The 16668-nt window shown below is 43.5% G+C and overlaps 24 non-coding genes across 24 annotated transcripts; 8 read left to right on the plus strand and 16 right to left on the minus strand.

Moving 5' to 3' along the window:
- The first annotated feature begins 250 nt into the window (after positions 1-250).
- On the plus strand, positions 251-323 carry TRNAM-CAU (transfer RNA methionine (anticodon CAU)). Its single transcript has one exon. It is a non-coding gene; the product is annotated as a tRNA-Met (tRNA).
- Positions 324-768: 445 nt separating this feature from the next.
- Positions 769-854, minus strand: TRNAY-GUA (transfer RNA tyrosine (anticodon GUA)). Its single transcript is given in 2 exon segments — positions 769-804; positions 818-854. It is a non-coding gene; the product is annotated as a tRNA-Tyr (tRNA).
- A 786-nt stretch (positions 855-1640) lies between these two features.
- TRNAA-AGC (transfer RNA alanine (anticodon AGC)) lies at positions 1641-1712 on the minus strand. Its single transcript has one exon. It is a non-coding gene; the product is annotated as a tRNA-Ala (tRNA).
- A 674-nt stretch (positions 1713-2386) lies between these two features.
- TRNAM-CAU (transfer RNA methionine (anticodon CAU)) lies at positions 2387-2459 on the plus strand. Its single transcript has one exon. It is a non-coding gene; the product is annotated as a tRNA-Met (tRNA).
- Positions 2460-2904: 445 nt separating this feature from the next.
- On the minus strand, positions 2905-2990 carry TRNAY-GUA (transfer RNA tyrosine (anticodon GUA)). Its single transcript is given in 2 exon segments — positions 2905-2940; positions 2954-2990. It is a non-coding gene; the product is annotated as a tRNA-Tyr (tRNA).
- Positions 2991-3776: 786 nt separating this feature from the next.
- Positions 3777-3848, minus strand: TRNAA-AGC (transfer RNA alanine (anticodon AGC)). Its single transcript has one exon. It is a non-coding gene; the product is annotated as a tRNA-Ala (tRNA).
- A 674-nt stretch (positions 3849-4522) lies between these two features.
- TRNAM-CAU (transfer RNA methionine (anticodon CAU)) lies at positions 4523-4595 on the plus strand. Its single transcript has one exon. It is a non-coding gene; the product is annotated as a tRNA-Met (tRNA).
- A 445-nt stretch (positions 4596-5040) lies between these two features.
- On the minus strand, positions 5041-5126 carry TRNAY-GUA (transfer RNA tyrosine (anticodon GUA)). The gene is given in 2 exon segments: positions 5041-5076; positions 5090-5126. It is a non-coding gene; the product is annotated as a tRNA-Tyr (tRNA).
- A 786-nt stretch (positions 5127-5912) lies between these two features.
- Positions 5913-5984, minus strand: TRNAA-AGC (transfer RNA alanine (anticodon AGC)). The gene has a single exon. It is a non-coding gene; the product is annotated as a tRNA-Ala (tRNA).
- A 674-nt stretch (positions 5985-6658) lies between these two features.
- TRNAM-CAU (transfer RNA methionine (anticodon CAU)) lies at positions 6659-6731 on the plus strand. Its single transcript has one exon. It is a non-coding gene; the product is annotated as a tRNA-Met (tRNA).
- Positions 6732-7176: 445 nt separating this feature from the next.
- TRNAY-GUA (transfer RNA tyrosine (anticodon GUA)) lies at positions 7177-7262 on the minus strand. The gene is given in 2 exon segments: positions 7177-7212; positions 7226-7262. It is a non-coding gene; the product is annotated as a tRNA-Tyr (tRNA).
- Positions 7263-8048: 786 nt separating this feature from the next.
- Positions 8049-8120, minus strand: TRNAA-AGC (transfer RNA alanine (anticodon AGC)). The gene has a single exon. It is a non-coding gene; the product is annotated as a tRNA-Ala (tRNA).
- A 674-nt stretch (positions 8121-8794) lies between these two features.
- TRNAM-CAU (transfer RNA methionine (anticodon CAU)) lies at positions 8795-8867 on the plus strand. Its single transcript has one exon. It is a non-coding gene; the product is annotated as a tRNA-Met (tRNA).
- A 445-nt stretch (positions 8868-9312) lies between these two features.
- Positions 9313-9398, minus strand: TRNAY-GUA (transfer RNA tyrosine (anticodon GUA)). The gene is given in 2 exon segments: positions 9313-9348; positions 9362-9398. It is a non-coding gene; the product is annotated as a tRNA-Tyr (tRNA).
- A 786-nt stretch (positions 9399-10184) lies between these two features.
- TRNAA-AGC (transfer RNA alanine (anticodon AGC)) lies at positions 10185-10256 on the minus strand. Its single transcript has one exon. It is a non-coding gene; the product is annotated as a tRNA-Ala (tRNA).
- Positions 10257-10930: 674 nt separating this feature from the next.
- On the plus strand, positions 10931-11003 carry TRNAM-CAU (transfer RNA methionine (anticodon CAU)). Its single transcript has one exon. It is a non-coding gene; the product is annotated as a tRNA-Met (tRNA).
- A 445-nt stretch (positions 11004-11448) lies between these two features.
- TRNAY-GUA (transfer RNA tyrosine (anticodon GUA)) lies at positions 11449-11534 on the minus strand. The gene is given in 2 exon segments: positions 11449-11484; positions 11498-11534. It is a non-coding gene; the product is annotated as a tRNA-Tyr (tRNA).
- Positions 11535-12320: 786 nt separating this feature from the next.
- TRNAA-AGC (transfer RNA alanine (anticodon AGC)) lies at positions 12321-12392 on the minus strand. The gene has a single exon. It is a non-coding gene; the product is annotated as a tRNA-Ala (tRNA).
- Positions 12393-13066: 674 nt separating this feature from the next.
- Positions 13067-13139, plus strand: TRNAM-CAU (transfer RNA methionine (anticodon CAU)). Its single transcript has one exon. It is a non-coding gene; the product is annotated as a tRNA-Met (tRNA).
- Positions 13140-13584: 445 nt separating this feature from the next.
- On the minus strand, positions 13585-13670 carry TRNAY-GUA (transfer RNA tyrosine (anticodon GUA)). Its single transcript is given in 2 exon segments — positions 13585-13620; positions 13634-13670. It is a non-coding gene; the product is annotated as a tRNA-Tyr (tRNA).
- A 786-nt stretch (positions 13671-14456) lies between these two features.
- TRNAA-AGC (transfer RNA alanine (anticodon AGC)) lies at positions 14457-14528 on the minus strand. Its single transcript has one exon. It is a non-coding gene; the product is annotated as a tRNA-Ala (tRNA).
- A 674-nt stretch (positions 14529-15202) lies between these two features.
- On the plus strand, positions 15203-15275 carry TRNAM-CAU (transfer RNA methionine (anticodon CAU)). Its single transcript has one exon. It is a non-coding gene; the product is annotated as a tRNA-Met (tRNA).
- A 445-nt stretch (positions 15276-15720) lies between these two features.
- On the minus strand, positions 15721-15806 carry TRNAY-GUA (transfer RNA tyrosine (anticodon GUA)). The gene is given in 2 exon segments: positions 15721-15756; positions 15770-15806. It is a non-coding gene; the product is annotated as a tRNA-Tyr (tRNA).
- A 786-nt stretch (positions 15807-16592) lies between these two features.
- Positions 16593-16664, minus strand: TRNAA-AGC (transfer RNA alanine (anticodon AGC)). Its single transcript has one exon. It is a non-coding gene; the product is annotated as a tRNA-Ala (tRNA).
- Between the last annotated feature and the right edge of the window lie 4 nt (positions 16665-16668).

The following is a 16668-nucleotide window of genomic DNA, read 5'->3' on the forward strand; positions in this document are numbered from 1 at the left end:
TATGTGGAGGAAAAAATGGCACGATCTTTCTTAGAGAGGTGAATGGTATGCCCTGATTTCTTTTGCATGGCTAAATGTATGGGGTGTGGGTTTAAGCACTGGGAAAGAGCAGTCTTCTGACCATTATAACTGCAGACGATTTTAATCCAGCGAGGCAACCGAAGTGTATTGATATTCCAACATGAGAACAGCATTTTTGCTACCTTCCCTCTTCATGGTGTGTAGACGCATTTGTTAGCGGTTTCAAGCAGCCTTCTTAGCGCAGTAGGCAGCGCGTCAGTCTCATAATCTGAAGGTCCTGAGTTCGATCCTCAGAGAGGGCATTGCAGTGTTTCTTTTGTCAAGAGAAACATCTCAGATTTTCTCCAAATCTGTAAACTATTCCTCCACATTGCATCTTGCTCAGTTTTAAGGAGTTGGTGTCTTTGTAGATTCCCTCTTTCATATCCATGGCCACTCATTGTAGGTGAGTTTTAGCTGGTTCGGCTGCCGAAACATCTTCCTTGGTACAATGAAACTGGAAGTCTTCCAAGTGCCTTCATATATTTAGTCAAGGCTTTGGAATGAATTCTGATCTGCAGGTCCTTGTTTATTTCTCTTCCAACATCCCTCAGAAATGACTATGTGGTCAATTTCATTGGAAAGCAGAAGAAGTCTACCCTTCTGTCCTAGCATTTATTTGGAGCTAGGGAAATGTTTCTCAATCAGAGGGGCACATAATGTTTTAACAAGAGAGAAAGCAGCTATGGAAAACAAAAAAGGGGAAACTCCTCCGAGCCGGATTTGAACCAGCGACCTAAGGATTTCTGTTTCTCCACTACAGTCCTCCGCTCTCCCAACTGAGCTATCGGAGGATTAGGCAGTACAGCTTTCCATGCTGCATTCATCTTTCTTTCAATAATGGTTGCGGCGGGAGTGGGGTGGGAGTACTGCAGTCTAATCTTGAAAATCATGAATATGACCTGCAGCTTGCTCTACAAATTGCCACTTCCTAGAGTGCATTCTCAGCTACATCTTATCACCATAAAGGGGGACTGCTTACCTACCTGAATGTGCTGTGCTGGCGTGAAGGAAAGCAGGGGACCTAGAATTAGAAATCCTACAGAAAGGAGTTTTCCTGAAAGGGCATGGGGCCGAGGAATCCACAGCCCTTTGGAAGCATTTCTGGCAAAAGGATGACAGCATGGGAACATGAAGGAAAGGACAGAAAGTTAGGAGAGTCATTACTCCGTACGGAGCATGAAGAACATGCATTTTTAATGCTTCTGTGAAAGGAACTGGAAAAGCAAAACCAGTAGATTAATGGACCATTCAGAAGGGATTAGGATGAAGAAAACATTCTGTTTTTCTTAAACCTTCTGGTAAGAGTCTCTGGTTTAGAGGAAGAATTCAAATAAATGACCAAGACAGCTGTGCCCGTTTTCTATACTAAGAATGCCAAGATAAATCACCACTTTGGTTTCTTATGGAAGCAAGATTATTTTTTTCTATAAACACGGGAAATGAGATAGCCCCATTTCAAAAGGTTTTGCAAGGCGAAGAAAGTGGGGTTCTGGCACCAGCTGCATGACATCTCACTTCCTTACTCATGATGCCAGCCTAGCTATCTGTCAAAAGGCAAGATTAGCATGGCGAAAAGCTGGAGATGCCGGGGATTGAACCCGGGGCCTCATACATGCTAAGCATGCGCTCTACCACTGAGCTACATCCCCACATCCTGTAGATGGAGACCTTGCTCCACGCATGGAAACCTGGAATTCTATTGAATGTACATTCACCACATATGACACTGGAATGGGAAGCGTCAGGTGTGGAATTCCATATGATTTACAGCTGGATTTTCTAGCACCGTTTTTTATGGAATAAGGTTGACTCTAGAATGAATAATTCCCCACACACAACAGCTAGATGCAATCGAAAAAAGCCAGAGTATTCAAGGCAACTGGTTCAGGATACATCAAAGAAGGATATGGTTGAGTGCTGTTTCCACATCTTGTGAGATGACTTAAGGTACCCCTGCTCTTTTTGCAGGACACACAGCTATGTTACATTAGCATGTAAAGTGTTGAGATCTAGATGCATCTACGGCTAGGGGCGGCATGTTAATTCTGGGTTTTAGTCCATTTCATTCTCAGTTATGTGGAGGAAAAAATGGCGCGATCTTTCTTAGAGAGGTGAATGGTATGCCCTGATTTCTTTTGCATGACTAAATGTATGGGGTGTGGGTTTAAGCACTGGGAAAGAGCAGTCTTCTGACCATTATAACTGCAGACGATTTTAATCCAGCGAGGCAACCGAAGTGTATTGATATTCCAACATGAGAACAGCATTTTTGCTACCTTCCCTCTTCATGGTGTGTAGACGCATTTGTTAGCGGTTTCAAGCAGCCTTCTTAGCGCAGTAGGCAGCGCGTCAGTCTCATAATCTGAAGGTCCTGAGTTCGATCCTCAGAGAGGGCATTGCAGTGTTTCTTTTGTCAAGAGAAACATCTCAGATTTTCTCCAAATCTGTAAACTATTCCTCCACATTGCATCTTGCTCAGTTTTAAGGAGTTGGTGTCTTTGTAGATTCCCTCTTTCATATCCATGGCCACTCATTGTAGGTGAGTTTTAGCTGGTTCGGCTGCCGAAACATCTTCCTTGGTACAATGAAACTGGAAGTCTTCCAAGTGCCTTCATATATTTAGTCAAGGCTTTGGAATGAATTCTGATCTGCAGGTCCTTGTTTATTTCTCTTCCAACATCCCTCAGAAATGACTATGTGGTCAATTTCATTGGAAAGCAGAAGAAGTCTACCCTTCTGTCCTAGCATTTATTTGGAGCTAGGGAAATGTTTCTCAATCAGAGGGGCACATAATGTTTTAACAAGAGAGAAAGCAGCTATGGAAAACAAAAAAGGGGAAACTCCTCCGAGCCGGATTTGAACCAGCGACCTAAGGATTTCTGTTTCTCCACTACAGTCCTCCGCTCTCCCAACTGAGCTATCGGAGGATTAGGCAGTACAGCTTTCCATGCTGCATTCATCTTTCTTTCAATAATGGTTGCGGCGGGAGTGGGGTGGGAGTACTGCAGTCTAATCTTGAAAATCATGAATATGACCTGCAGCTTGCTCTACAAATTGCCACTTCCTAGAGTGCATTCTCAGCTACATCTTATCACCATAAAGGGGGACTGCTTACCTACCTGAATGTGCTGTGCTGGCGTGAAGGAAAGCAGGGGACCTAGAATTAGAAATCCTACAGAAAGGAGTTTTCCTGAAAGGGCATGGGGCCGAGGAATCCACAGCCCTTTGGAAGCATTTCTGGCAAAAGGATGACAGCATGGGAACATGAAGGAAAGGACAGAAAGTTAGGAGAGTCATTACTCCGTACGGAGCATGAAGAACATGCATTTTTAATGCTTCTGTGAAAGGAACTGGAAAAGCAAAACCAGTAGATTAATGGACCATTCAGAAGGGATTAGGATGAAGAAAACATTCTGTTTTTCTTAAACCTTCTGGTAAGAGTCTCTGGTTTAGAGGAAGAATTCAAATAAATGACCAAGACAGCTGTGCCCGTTTTCTATACTAAGAATGCCAAGATAAATCACCACTTTGGTTTCTTATGGAAGCAAGATTATTTTTTTCTATAAACACGGGAAATGAGATAGCCCCATTTCAAAAGGTTTTGCAAGGCGAAGAAAGTGGGGTTCTGGCACCAGCTGCATGACATCTCACTTCCTTACTCATGATGCCAGCCTAGCTATCTGTCAAAAGGCAAGATTAGCATGGCGAAAAGCTGGAGATGCCGGGGATTGAACCCGGGGCCTCATACATGCTAAGCATGCGCTCTACCACTGAGCTACATCCCCACATCCTGTAGAGGGAAACCTTGCTCCACGCATGGAAACCTGGAATTCTATTGAATGTACATTCACCACATATGACACTGGAATGGGAAGCGTCAGGTGTGGAATTCCATATGATTTACAGCTGGATTTTCTAGCACCGTTTTTTATGGAATAAGGTTGACTCTAGAATGAATAATTCCCCACACACAACAGCTAGATGCAATCGAAAAAAGCCAGAGTATTCAAGGCAACTGGTTCAGGATACATCAAAGAAGGATATGGTTGAGTGCTGTTTCCACATCTTGTGAGATGACTTAAGGTACCCCTGCTCTTTTTGCAGGACACACAGCTATGTTACATTAGCATGTAAAGTGTTGAGATCTAGATGCATCTACGGCTAGGGGCGGCATGTTAATTCTGGGTTTTAGTCCATTTCATTCTCAGTTATGTGGAGGAAAAAATGGCACGATCTTTCTTAGAGAGGTGAATGGTATGCCCTGATTTCTTTTGCATGGCTAAATGTATGGGGTGTGGGTTTAAGCACTGGGAAAGAGCAGTCTTCTGACCATTATAACTGCAGACGATTTTAATCCAGCGAGGCAACCGAAGTGTATTGATATTCCAACATGAGAACAGCATTTTTGCTACCTTCCCTCTTCATGGTGTGTAGACGCATTTGTTAGCGGTTTCAAGCAGCCTTCTTAGCGCAGTAGGCAGCGCGTCAGTCTCATAATCTGAAGGTCCTGAGTTCGATCCTCAGAGAGGGCATTGCAGTGTTTCTTTTGTCAAGAGAAACATCTCAGATTTTCTCCAAATCTGTAAACTATTCCTCCACATTGCATCTTGCTCAGTTTTAAGGAGTTGGTGTCTTTGTAGATTCCCTCTTTCATATCCATGGCCACTCATTGTAGGTGAGTTTTAGCTGGTTCGGCTGCCGAAACATCTACCTTGGTACAATGAAACTGGAAGTCTTCCAAGTGCCTTCATATATTTAGTCAAGGCTTTGGAATGAATTCTGATCTGCAGGTCCTTGTTTATTTCTCTTCCAACATCCCTCAGAAATGACTATGTGGTCAATTTCATTGGAAAGCAGAAGAAGTCTACCCTTCTGTCCTAGCATTTATTTGGAGCTAGGGAAATGTTTCTCAATCAGAGGGGCACATAATGTTTTAACAAGAGAGAAAGCAGCTATGGAAAACAAAAAAGGGGAAACTCCTCCGAGCCGGATTTGAACCAGCGACCTAAGGATTTCTGTTTCTCCACTACAGTCCTCCGCTCTCCCAACTGAGCTATCGGAGGATTAGGCAGTACAGCTTTCCATGCTGCATTCATCTTTCTTTCAATAATGGTTGCGGCGGGAGTGGGGTGGGAGTACTGCAGTCTAATCTTGAAAATCATGAATATGACCTGCAGCTTGCTCTACAAATTGCCACTTCCTAGAGTGCATTCTCAGCTACATCTTATCACCATAAAGGGGGACTGCTTACCTACCTGAATGTGCTGTGCTGGCGTGAAGGAAAGCAGGGGACCTAGAATTAGAAATCCTACAGAAAGGAGTTTTCCTGAAAGGGCATGGGGCCGAGGAATCCACAGCCCTTTGGAAGCATTTCTGGCAAAAGGATGACAGCATGGGAACATGAAGGAAAGGACAGAAAGTTAGGAGAGTCATTACTCCGTACGGAGCATGAAGAACATGCATTTTTAATGCTTCTGTGAAAGGAACTGGAAAAGCAAAACCAGTAGATTAATGGACCATTCAGAAGGGATTAGGATGAAGAAAACATTCTGTTTTTCTTAAACCTTCTGGTAAGAGTCTCTGGTTTAGAGGAAGAATTCAAATAAATGACCAAGACAGCTGTGCCCGTTTTCTATACTAAGAATGCCAAGATAAATCACCACTTTGGTTTCTTATGGAAGCAAGATTATTTTTTTCTATAAACACGGGAAATGAGATAGCCCCATTTCAAAAGGTTTTGCAAGGCGAAGAAAGTGGGGTTCTGGCACCAGCTGCATGACATCTCACTTCCTTACTCATGATGCCAGCCTAGCTATCTGTCAAAAGGCAAGATTAGCATGGCGAAAAGCTGGAGATGCCGGGGATTGAACCCGGGGCCTCATACATGCTAAGCATGCGCTCTACCACTGAGCTACATCCCCACATCCTGTAGAGGGAGACCTTGCTCCACGCATGGAAACCTGGAATTCTATTGAATGTACATTCACCACATATGACACTGGAATGGGAAGCGTCAGGTGTGGAATTCCATATGATTTACAGCTGGATTTTCTAGCACCGTTTTTTATGGAATAAGGTTGACTCTAGAATGAATAATTCCCCACACACAACAGCTAGATGCAATCGAAAAAAGCCAGAGTATTCAAGGCAACTGGTTCAGGATACATCAAAGAAGGATATGGTTGAGTGCTGTTTCCACATCTTGTGAGATGACTTAAGGTACCCCTGCTCTTTTTGCAGGACACACAGCTATGTTATATTAGCATGTAAAGTGTTGAGATCTAGATGCATCTACGGCTAGGGGCGGCATGTTAATTCTGGGTTTTAGTCCATTTCATTCTCAGTTATGTGGAGGAAAAAATGGCACGATCTTTCTTAGAGAGGTGAATGGTATGCCCTGATTTCTTTTGCATGGCTAAATGTATGGGGTGTGGGTTTAAGCACTGGGAAAGAGCAGTCTTCTGACCATTATAACTGCAGACGATTTTAATCCAGCGAGGCAACCGAAGTGTATTGATATTCCAACATGAGAACAGCATTTTTGCTACCTTCCCTCTTCATGGTGTGTAGACGCATTTGTTAGCGGTTTCAAGCAGCCTTCTTAGCGCAGTAGGCAGCGCGTCAGTCTCATAATCTGAAGGTCCTGAGTTCGATCCTCAGAGAGGGCATTGCAGTGTTTCTTTTGTCAAGAGAAACATCTCAGATTTTCTCCAAATCTGTAAACTATTCCTCCACATTGCATCTTGCTCAGTTTTAAGGAGTTGGTGTCTTTGTAGATTCCCTCTTTCATATCCATGGCCACTCATTGTAGGTGAGTTTTAGCTGGTTCGGCTGCCGAAACATCTACCTTGGTACAATGAAACTGGAAGTCTTCCAAGTGCCTTCATATATTTAGTCAAGGCTTTGGAATGAATTCTGATCTGCAGGTCCTTGTTTATTTCTCTTCCAACATCCCTCAGAAATGACTATGTGGTCAATTTCATTGGAAAGCAGAAGAAGTCTACCCTTCTGTCCTAGCATTTATTTGGAGCTAGGGAAATGTTTCTCAATCAGAGGGGCACATAATGTTTTAACAAGAGAGAAAGCAGCTATGGAAAACAAAAAAGGGGAAACTCCTCCGAGCCGGATTTGAACCAGCGACCTAAGGATTTCTGTTTCTCCACTACAGTCCTCCGCTCTCCCAACTGAGCTATCGGAGGAATAGGCAGTACAGCTTTCCATGCTGCATTCATCTTTCTTTCAATAATGGTTGCGGCGGGAGTGGGGTGGGAGTACTGCAGTCTAATCTTGAAAATCATGAATATGACCTGCAGCTTGCTCTACAAATTGCCACTTCCTAGAGTGCATTCTCAGCTACATCTTATCACCATAAAGGGGGACTGCTTACCTACCTGAATGTGCTGTGCTGGCGTGAAGGAAAGCAGGGGACCTAGAATTAGACATCCTACAGAAAGGAGTTTTCCTGAAAGGGCATGGGGCCGAGGAATCCACAGCCCTTTGGAAGCATTTCTGGCAAAAGGATGACAGCATGGGAACATGAAGGAAAGGACAGAAAGTTAGGAGAGTCATTACTCCGTACGGAGCATGAAGAACATGCATTTTTAATGCTTCTGTGAAAGGAACTGGAAAAGCAAAACCAGTAGATTAATGGACCATTCAGAAGGGATTAGGATGAAGAAAACATTCTGTTTTTCTTAAACCTTCTGGTAAGAGTCTCTGGTTTAGAGGAAGAATTCAAATAAATGACCAAGACAGCTGTGCCCGTTTTCTATACTAAGAATGCCAAGATAAATCACCACTTTGGTTTCTTATGGAAGCAAGATTATTTTTTTCTATAAACACGGGAAATGAGATAGCCCCATTTCAAAAGGTTTTGCAAGGCGAAGAAAGTGGGGTTCTGGCACCAGCTGCATGACATCTCACTTCCTTACTCATGATGCCAGCCTAGCTATCTGTCAAAAGGCAAGATTAGCATGGCGAAAAGCTGGAGATGCCGGGGATTGAACCCGGGGCCTCATACATGCTAAGCATGCGCTCTACCACTGAGCTACATCCCCACATCCTGTAGAGGGAGACCTTGCTCCACGCATGGAAACCTGGAATTCTATTGAATGTACATTCACCACATATGACACTGGAATGGGAAGCGTCAGGTGTGGAATTCCATATGATTTACAGCTGGATTTTCTAGCACCGTTTTTTATGGAATAAGGTTGACTCTAGAATGAATAATTCCCCACACACAACAGCTAGATGCAATCGAAAAAAGCCAGAGTATTCAAGGCAACTGGTTCAGGATACATCAAAGAAGGATATGGTTGAGTGCTGTTTCCACATCTTGTGAGATGACTTAAGGTACCCCTGCTCTTTTTGCAGGACACACAGCTATGTTACATTAGCATGTAAAGTGTTGAGATCTAGATGCATCTACGGCTAGGGGCGGCATGTTAATTCTGGGTTTTAGTCCATTTCATTCTCAGTTATGTGGAGGAAAAAATGGCACGATCTTTCTTAGAGAGGTGAATGGTATGCCCTGATTTCTTTTGCATGGCTAAATGTATGGGGTGTGGGTTTAAGCACTGGGAAAGAGCAGTCTTCTGACCATTATAACTGCAGACGATTTTAATCCAGCGAGGCAACCGAAGTGTATTGATATTCCAACATGAGAACAGCATTTTTGCTACCTTCCCTCTTCATGGTGTGTAGACGCATTTGTTAGCGGTTTCAAGCAGCCTTCTTAGCGCAGTAGGCAGCGCGTCAGTCTCATAATCTGAAGGTCCTGAGTTCGATCCTCAGAGAGGGCATTGCAGTGTTTCTTTTGTCAAGAGAAACATCTCAGATTTTCTCCAAATCTGTAAACTATTCCTCCACATTGCATCTTGCTCAGTTTTAAGGAGTTGGTGTCTTTGTAGATTCCCTCTTTCATATCCATGGCCACTCATTGTAGGTGAGTTTTAGCTGGTTCGGCTGCCGAAACATCTTCCTTGGTACAATGAAACTGGAAGTCTTCCAAGTGCCTTCATATATTTAGTCAAGGCTTTGGAATGAATTCTGATCTGCAGGTCCTTGTTTATTTCTCTTCCAACATCCCTCAGAAATGACTATGTGGTCAATTTCATTGGAAAGCAGAAGAAGTCTACCCTTCTGTCCTAGCATTTATTTGGAGCTAGGGAAATGTTTCTCAATCAGAGGGGCACATAATGTTTTAACAAGAGAGAAAGCAGCTATGGAAAACAAAAAAGGGGAAACTCCTCCGAGCCGGATTTGAACCAGCGACCTAAGGATTTCTGTTTCTCCACTACAGTCCTCCGCTCTCCCAACTGAGCTATCGGAGGATTAGGCAGTACAGCTTTCCATGCTGCATTCATCTTTCTTTCAATAATGGTTGCGGCGGGAGTGGGGTGGGAGTACTGCAGTCTAATCTTGAAAATCATGAATATGACCTGCAGCTTGCTCTACAAATTGCCACTTCCTAGAGTGCATTCTCAGCTACATCTTATCACCATAAAGGGGGACTGCTTACCTACCTGAATGTGCTGTGCTGGCGTGAAGGAAAGCAGGGGACCTAGAATTAGAAATCCTACAGAAAGGAGTTTTCCTGAAAGGGCATGGGGCCGAGGAATCCACAGCCCTTTGGAAGCATTTCTGGCAAAAGGATGACAGCATGGGAACATGAAGGAAAGGACAGAAAGTTAGGAGAGTCATTACTCCGTACGGAGCATGAAGAACATGCATTTTTAATGCTTCTGTGAAAGGAACTGGAAAAGCAAAACCAGTAGATTAATGGACCATTCAGAAGGGATTAGGATGAAGAAAACATTCTGTTTTTCTTAAACCTTCTGGTAAGAGTCTCTGGTTTAGAGGAAGAATTCAAATAAATGACCAAGACAGCTGTGCCCGTTTTCTATACTAAGAATGCCAAGATAAATCACCACTTTGGTTTCTTATGGAAGCAAGATTATTTTTTTCTATAAACACGGGAAATGAGATAGCCCCATTTCAAAAGGTTTTGCAAGGCGAAGAAAGTGGGGTTCTGGCACCAGCTGCATGACATCTCACTTCCTTACTCATGATGCCAGCCTAGCTATCTGTCAAAAGGCAAGATTAGCATGGCGAAAAGCTGGAGATGCCGGGGATTGAACCCGGGGCCTCATACATGCTAAGCATGCGCTCTACCACTGAGCTACATCCCCACATCCTGTAGATGGAGACCTTGCTCCACGCATGGAAACCTGGAATTCTATTGAATGTACATTCACCACATATGACACTGGAATGGGAAGCGTCAGGTGTGGAATTCCATATGATTTACAGCTGGATTTTCTAGCACCGTTTTTTATGGAATAAGGTTGACTCTAGAATGAATAATTCCCCACACACAACAGCTAGATGCAATCGAAAAAAGCCAGAGTATTCAAGGCAACTGGTTCAGGATACATCAAAGAAGGATATGGTTGAGTGCTGTTTCCACATCTTGTGAGATGACTTAAGGTACCCCTGCTCTTTTTGCAGGACACACAGCTATGTTACATTAGCATGTAAAGTGTTGAGATCTAGATGCATCTACGGCTAGGGGCGGCATGTTAATTCTGGGTTTTAGTCCATTTCATTCTCAGTTATGTGGAGGAAAAAATGGCGCGATCTTTCTTAGAGAGGTGAATGGTATGCCCTGATTTCTTTTGCATGACTAAATGTATGGGGTGTGGGTTTAAGCACTGGGAAAGAGCAGTCTTCTGACCATTATAACTGCAGACGATTTTAATCCAGCGAGGCAACCGAAGTGTATTGATATTCCAACATGAGAACAGCATTTTTGCTACCTTCCCTCTTCATGGTGTGTAGACGCATTTGTTAGCGGTTTCAAGCAGCCTTCTTAGCGCAGTAGGCAGCGCGTCAGTCTCATAATCTGAAGGTCCTGAGTTCGATCCTCAGAGAGGGCATTGCAGTGTTTCTTTTGTCAAGAGAAACATCTCAGATTTTCTCCAAATCTGTAAACTATTCCTCCACATTGCATCTTGCTCAGTTTTAAGGAGTTGGTGTCTTTGTAGATTCCCTCTTTCATATCCATGGCCACTCATTGTAGGTGAGTTTTAGCTGGTTCGGCTGCCGAAACATCTTCCTTGGTACAATGAAACTGGAAGTCTTCCAAGTGCCTTCATATATTTAGTCAAGGCTTTGGAATGAATTCTGATCTGCAGGTCCTTGTTTATTTCTCTTCCAACATCCCTCAGAAATGACTATGTGGTCAATTTCATTGGAAAGCAGAAGAAGTCTACCCTTCTGTCCTAGCATTTATTTGGAGCTAGGGAAATGTTTCTCAATCAGAGGGGCACATAATGTTTTAACAAGAGAGAAAGCAGCTATGGAAAACAAAAAAGGGGAAACTCCTCCGAGCCGGATTTGAACCAGCGACCTAAGGATTTCTGTTTCTCCACTACAGTCCTCCGCTCTCCCAACTGAGCTATCGGAGGATTAGGCAGTACAGCTTTCCATGCTGCATTCATCTTTCTTTCAATAATGGTTGCGGCGGGAGTGGGGTGGGAGTACTGCAGTCTAATCTTGAAAATCATGAATATGACCTGCAGCTTGCTCTACAAATTGCCACTTCCTAGAGTGCATTCTCAGCTACATCTTATCACCATAAAGGGGGACTGCTTACCTACCTGAATGTGCTGTGCTGGCGTGAAGGAAAGCAGGGGACCTAGAATTAGAAATCCTACAGAAAGGAGTTTTCCTGAAAGGGCATGGGGCCGAGGAATCCACAGCCCTTTGGAAGCATTTCTGGCAAAAGGATGACAGCATGGGAACATGAAGGAAAGGACAGAAAGTTAGGAGAGTCATTACTCCGTACGGAGCATGAAGAACATGCATTTTTAATGCTTCTGTGAAAGGAACTGGAAAAGCAAAACCAGTAGATTAATGGACCATTCAGAAGGGATTAGGATGAAGAAAACATTCTGTTTTTCTTAAACCTTCTGGTAAGAGTCTCTGGTTTAGAGGAAGAATTCAAATAAATGACCAAGACAGCTGTGCCCGTTTTCTATACTAAGAATGCCAAGATAAATCACCACTTTGGTTTCTTATGGAAGCAAGATTATTTTTTTCTATAAACACGGGAAATGAGATAGCCCCATTTCAAAAGGTTTTGCAAGGCGAAGAAAGTGGGGTTCTGGCACCAGCTGCATGACATCTCACTTCCTTACTCATGATGCCAGCCTAGCTATCTGTCAAAAGGCAAGATTAGCATGGCGAAAAGCTGGAGATGCCGGGGATTGAACCCGGGGCCTCATACATGCTAAGCATGCGCTCTACCACTGAGCTACATCTCCACATCCTGTAGAGGGAGACCTTGCTCCACGCATGGAAACCTGGAATTCTATTGAATGTACATTCACCACATATGACACTGGAATGGGAAGCGTCAGGTGTGGAATTCCATATGATTTACAGCTGGATTTTCTAGCACCGTTTTTTATGGAATAAGGTTGACTCTAGAATGAATAATTCCCCACACACAACAGCTAGATGCAATCGAAAAAAGCCAGAGTATTCAAGGCAACTGGTTCAGGATACATCAAAGAAGGATATGGTTGAGTGCTGTTTCCACATCTTGTGAGATGACTTAAGGTACCCCTGCTCTTTTTGCAGGACACACAGCTATGTTATATTAGCATGTAAAGTGTTGAGATCTAGATGCATCTACGGCTAGGGGCGGCATGTTAATTCTGGGTTTTAGTCCATTTCATTCTCAGTTATGTGGAGGAAAAAATGGCACGATCTTTCTTAGAGAGGTGAATGGTATGCCCTGATTTCTTTTGCATGGCTAAATGTATGGGGTGTGGGTTTAAGCACTGGGAAAGAGCAGTCTTCTGACCATTATAACTGCAGACGATTTTAATCCAGCGAGGCAACCGAAGTGTATTGATATTCCAACATGAGAACAGCATTTTTGCTACCTTCCCTCTTCATGGTGTGTAGACGCATTTGTTAGCGGTTTCAAGCAGCCTTCTTAGCGCAGTAGGCAGCGCGTCAGTCTCATAATCTGAAGGTCCTGAGTTCGATCCTCAGAGAGGGCATTGCAGTGTTTCTTTTGTCAAGAGAAACATCTCAGATTTTCTCCAAATCTGTAAACTATTCCTCCACATTGCATCTTGCTCAGTTTTAAGGAGTTGGTGTCTTTGTAGATTCCCTCTTTCATATCCATGGCCACTCATTGTAGGTGAGTTTTAGCTGGTTCGGCTGCCGAAACATCTACCTTGGTACAATGAAACTGGAAGTCTTCCAAGTGCCTTCATATATTTAGTCAAGGCTTTGGAATGAATTCTGATCTGCAGGTCCTTGTTTATTTCTCTTCCAACATCCCTCAGAAATGACTATGTGGTCAATTTCATTGGAAAGCAGAAGAAGTCTACCCTTCTGTCCTAGCATTTATTTGGAGCTAGGGAAATGTTTCTCAATCAGAGGGGCACATAATGTTTTAACAAGAGAGAAAGCAGCTATGGAAAACAAAAAAGGGGAAACTCCTCCGAGCCGGATTTGAACCAGCGACCTAAGGATTTCTGTTTCTCCACTACAGTCCTCCGCTCTCCCAACTGAGCTATCGGAGGAATAGGCAGTACAGCTTTCCATGCTGCATTCATCTTTCTTTCAATAATGGTTGCGGCGGGAGTGGGGTGGGAGTACTGCAGTCTAATCTTGAAAATCATGAATATGACCTGCAGCTTGCTCTACAAATTGCCACTTCCTAGAGTGCATTCTCAGCTACATCTTATCACCATAAAGGGGGACTGCTTACCTACCTGAATGTGCTGTGCTGGCGTGAAGGAAAGCAGGGGACCTAGAATTAGAAATCCTACAGAAAGGAGTTTTCCTGAAAGGGCATGGGGCCGAGGAATCCACAGCCCTTTGGAAGCATTTCTGGCAAAAGGATGACAGCATGGGAACATGAAGGAAAGGACAGAAAGTTAGGAGAGTCATTACTCCGTACGGAGCATGAAGAACATGCATTTTTAATGCTTCTGTGAAAGGAACTGGAAAAGCAAAACCAGTAGATTAATGGACCATTCAGAAGGGATTAGGATGAAGAAAACATTCTGTTTTTCTTAAACCTTCTGGTAAGAGTCTCTGGTTTAGAGGAAGAATTCAAATAAATGACCAAGACAGCTGTGCCCGTTTTCTATACTAAGAATGCCAAGATAAATCACCACTTTGGTTTCTTATGGAAGCAAGATTATTTTTTTCTATAAACACGGGAAATGAGATAGCCCCATTTCAAAAGGTTTTGCAAGGCGAAGAAAGTGGGGTTCTGGCACCAGCTGCATGACATCTCACTTCCTTACTCATGATGCCAGCCTAGCTATCTGTCAAAAGGCAAGATTAGCATGGCGAAAAGCTGGAGATGCCGGGGATTGAACCCGGGGCCTCATACATGCTAAGCATGCGCTCTACCACTGAGCTACATCCCCACATCCTGTAGAGGGAGACCTTGCTCCACGCATGGAAACCTGGAATTCTATTGAATGTACATTCACCACATATGACACTGGAATGGGAAGCGTCAGGTGTGGAATTCCATATGATTTACAGCTGGATTTTCTAGCACCGTTTTTTATGGAATAAGGTTGACTCTAGAATGAATAATTCCCCACACACAACAGCTAGATGCAATCGAAAAAAGCCAGAGTATTCAAGGCAACTGGTTCAGGATACATCAAAGAAGGATATGGTTGAGTGCTGTTTCCACATCTTGTGAGATGACTTAAGGTACCCCTGCTCTTTTTGCAGGACACACAGCTATGTTATATTAGCATGTAAAGTGTTGAGATCTAGATGCATCTACGGCTAGGGGCGGCATGTTAATTCTGGGTTTTAGTCCATTTCATTCTCAGTTATGTGGAGGAAAAAATGGCACGATCTTTCTTAGAGAGGTGAATGGTATGCCCTGATTTCTTTTGCATGGCTAAATGTATGGGGTGTGGGTTTAAGCACTGGGAAAGAGCAGTCTTCTGACCATTATAACTGCAGACGATTTTAATCCAGCGAGGCAACCGAAGTGTATTGATATTCCAACATGAGAACAGCATTTTTGCTACCTTCCCTCTTCATGGTGTGTAGACGCATTTGTTAGCGGTTTCAAGCAGCCTTCTTAGCGCAGTAGGCAGCGCGTCAGTCTCATAATCTGAAGGTCCTGAGTTCGATCCTCAGAGAGGGCATTGCAGTGTTTCTTTTGTCAAGAGAAACATCTCAGATTTTCTCCAAATCTGTAAACTATTCCTCCACATTGCATCTTGCTCAGTTTTAAGGAGTTGGTGTCTTTGTAGATTCCCTCTTTCATATCCATGGCCACTCATTGTAGGTGAGTTTTAGCTGGTTCGGCTGCCGAAACATCTACCTTGGTACAATGAAACTGGAAGTCTTCCAAGTGCCTTCATATATTTAGTCAAGGCTTTGGAATGAATTCTGATCTGCAGGTCCTTGTTTATTTCTCTTCCAACATCCCTCAGAAATGACTATGTGGTCAATTTCATTGGAAAGCAGAAGAAGTCTACCCTTCTGTCCTAGCATTTATTTGGAGCTAGGGAAATGTTTCTCAATCAGAGGGGCACATAATGTTTTAACAAGAGAGAAAGCAGCTATGGAAAACAAAAAAGGGGAAACTCCTCCGAGCCGGATTTGAACCAGCGACCTAAGGATTTCTGTTTCTCCACTACAGTCCTCCGCTCTCCCAACTGAGCTATCGGAGGAATAGGCAGTACAGCTTTCCATGCTGCATTCATCTTTCTTTCAATAATGGTTGCGGCGGGAGTGGGGTGGGAGTACTGCAGTCTAATCTTGAAAATCATGAATATGACCTGCAGCTTGCTCTACAAATTGCCACTTCCTAGAGTGCATTCTCAGCTACATCTTATCACCATAAAGGGGGACTGCTTACCTACCTGAATGTGCTGTGCTGGCGTGAAGGAAAGCAGGGGACCTAGAATTAGAAATCCTACAGAAAGGAGTTTTCCTGAAAGGGCATGGGGCCGAGGAATCCACAGCCCTTTGGAAGCATTTCTGGCAAAAGGATGACAGCATGGGAACATGAAGGAAAGGACAGAAAGTTAGGAGAGTCATTACTCCGTACGGAGCATGAAGAACATGCATTTTTAATGCTTCTGTGAAAGGAACTGGAAAAGCAAAACCAGTAGATTAATGGACCATTCAGAAGGGATTAGGATGAAGAAAACATTCTGTTTTTCTTAAACCTTCTGGTAAGAGTCTCTGGTTTAGAGGAAGAATTCAAATAAATGACCAAGACAGCTGTGCCCGTTTTCTATACTAAGAATGCCAAGATAAATCACCACTTTGGTTTCTTATGGAAGCAAGATTATTTTTTTCTATAAACACGGGAAATGAGATAGCCCCATTTCAAAAGGTTTTGCAAGGCGAAGAAAGTGGGGTTCTGGCACCAGCTGCATGACATCTCACTTCCTTACTCATGATGCCAGCCTAGCTATCTGTCAAAAGGCAAGATTAGCATGGCGAAAAGCTGGAGATGCCGGGGATTGAACCCGGGGCCTCATACATGCTAAGCATGCGCTCTACCACTGAGCTACATCCCCACAT

The sequence above is a fragment of the Pleurodeles waltl genome, unplaced genomic scaffold, assembly GCF_031143425.1.
Source record: "Pleurodeles waltl isolate 20211129_DDA unplaced genomic scaffold, aPleWal1.hap1.20221129 scaffold_107, whole genome shotgun sequence".
Lineage (NCBI taxonomy): Eukaryota > Metazoa > Chordata > Amphibia > Caudata > Salamandridae > Pleurodeles > Pleurodeles waltl.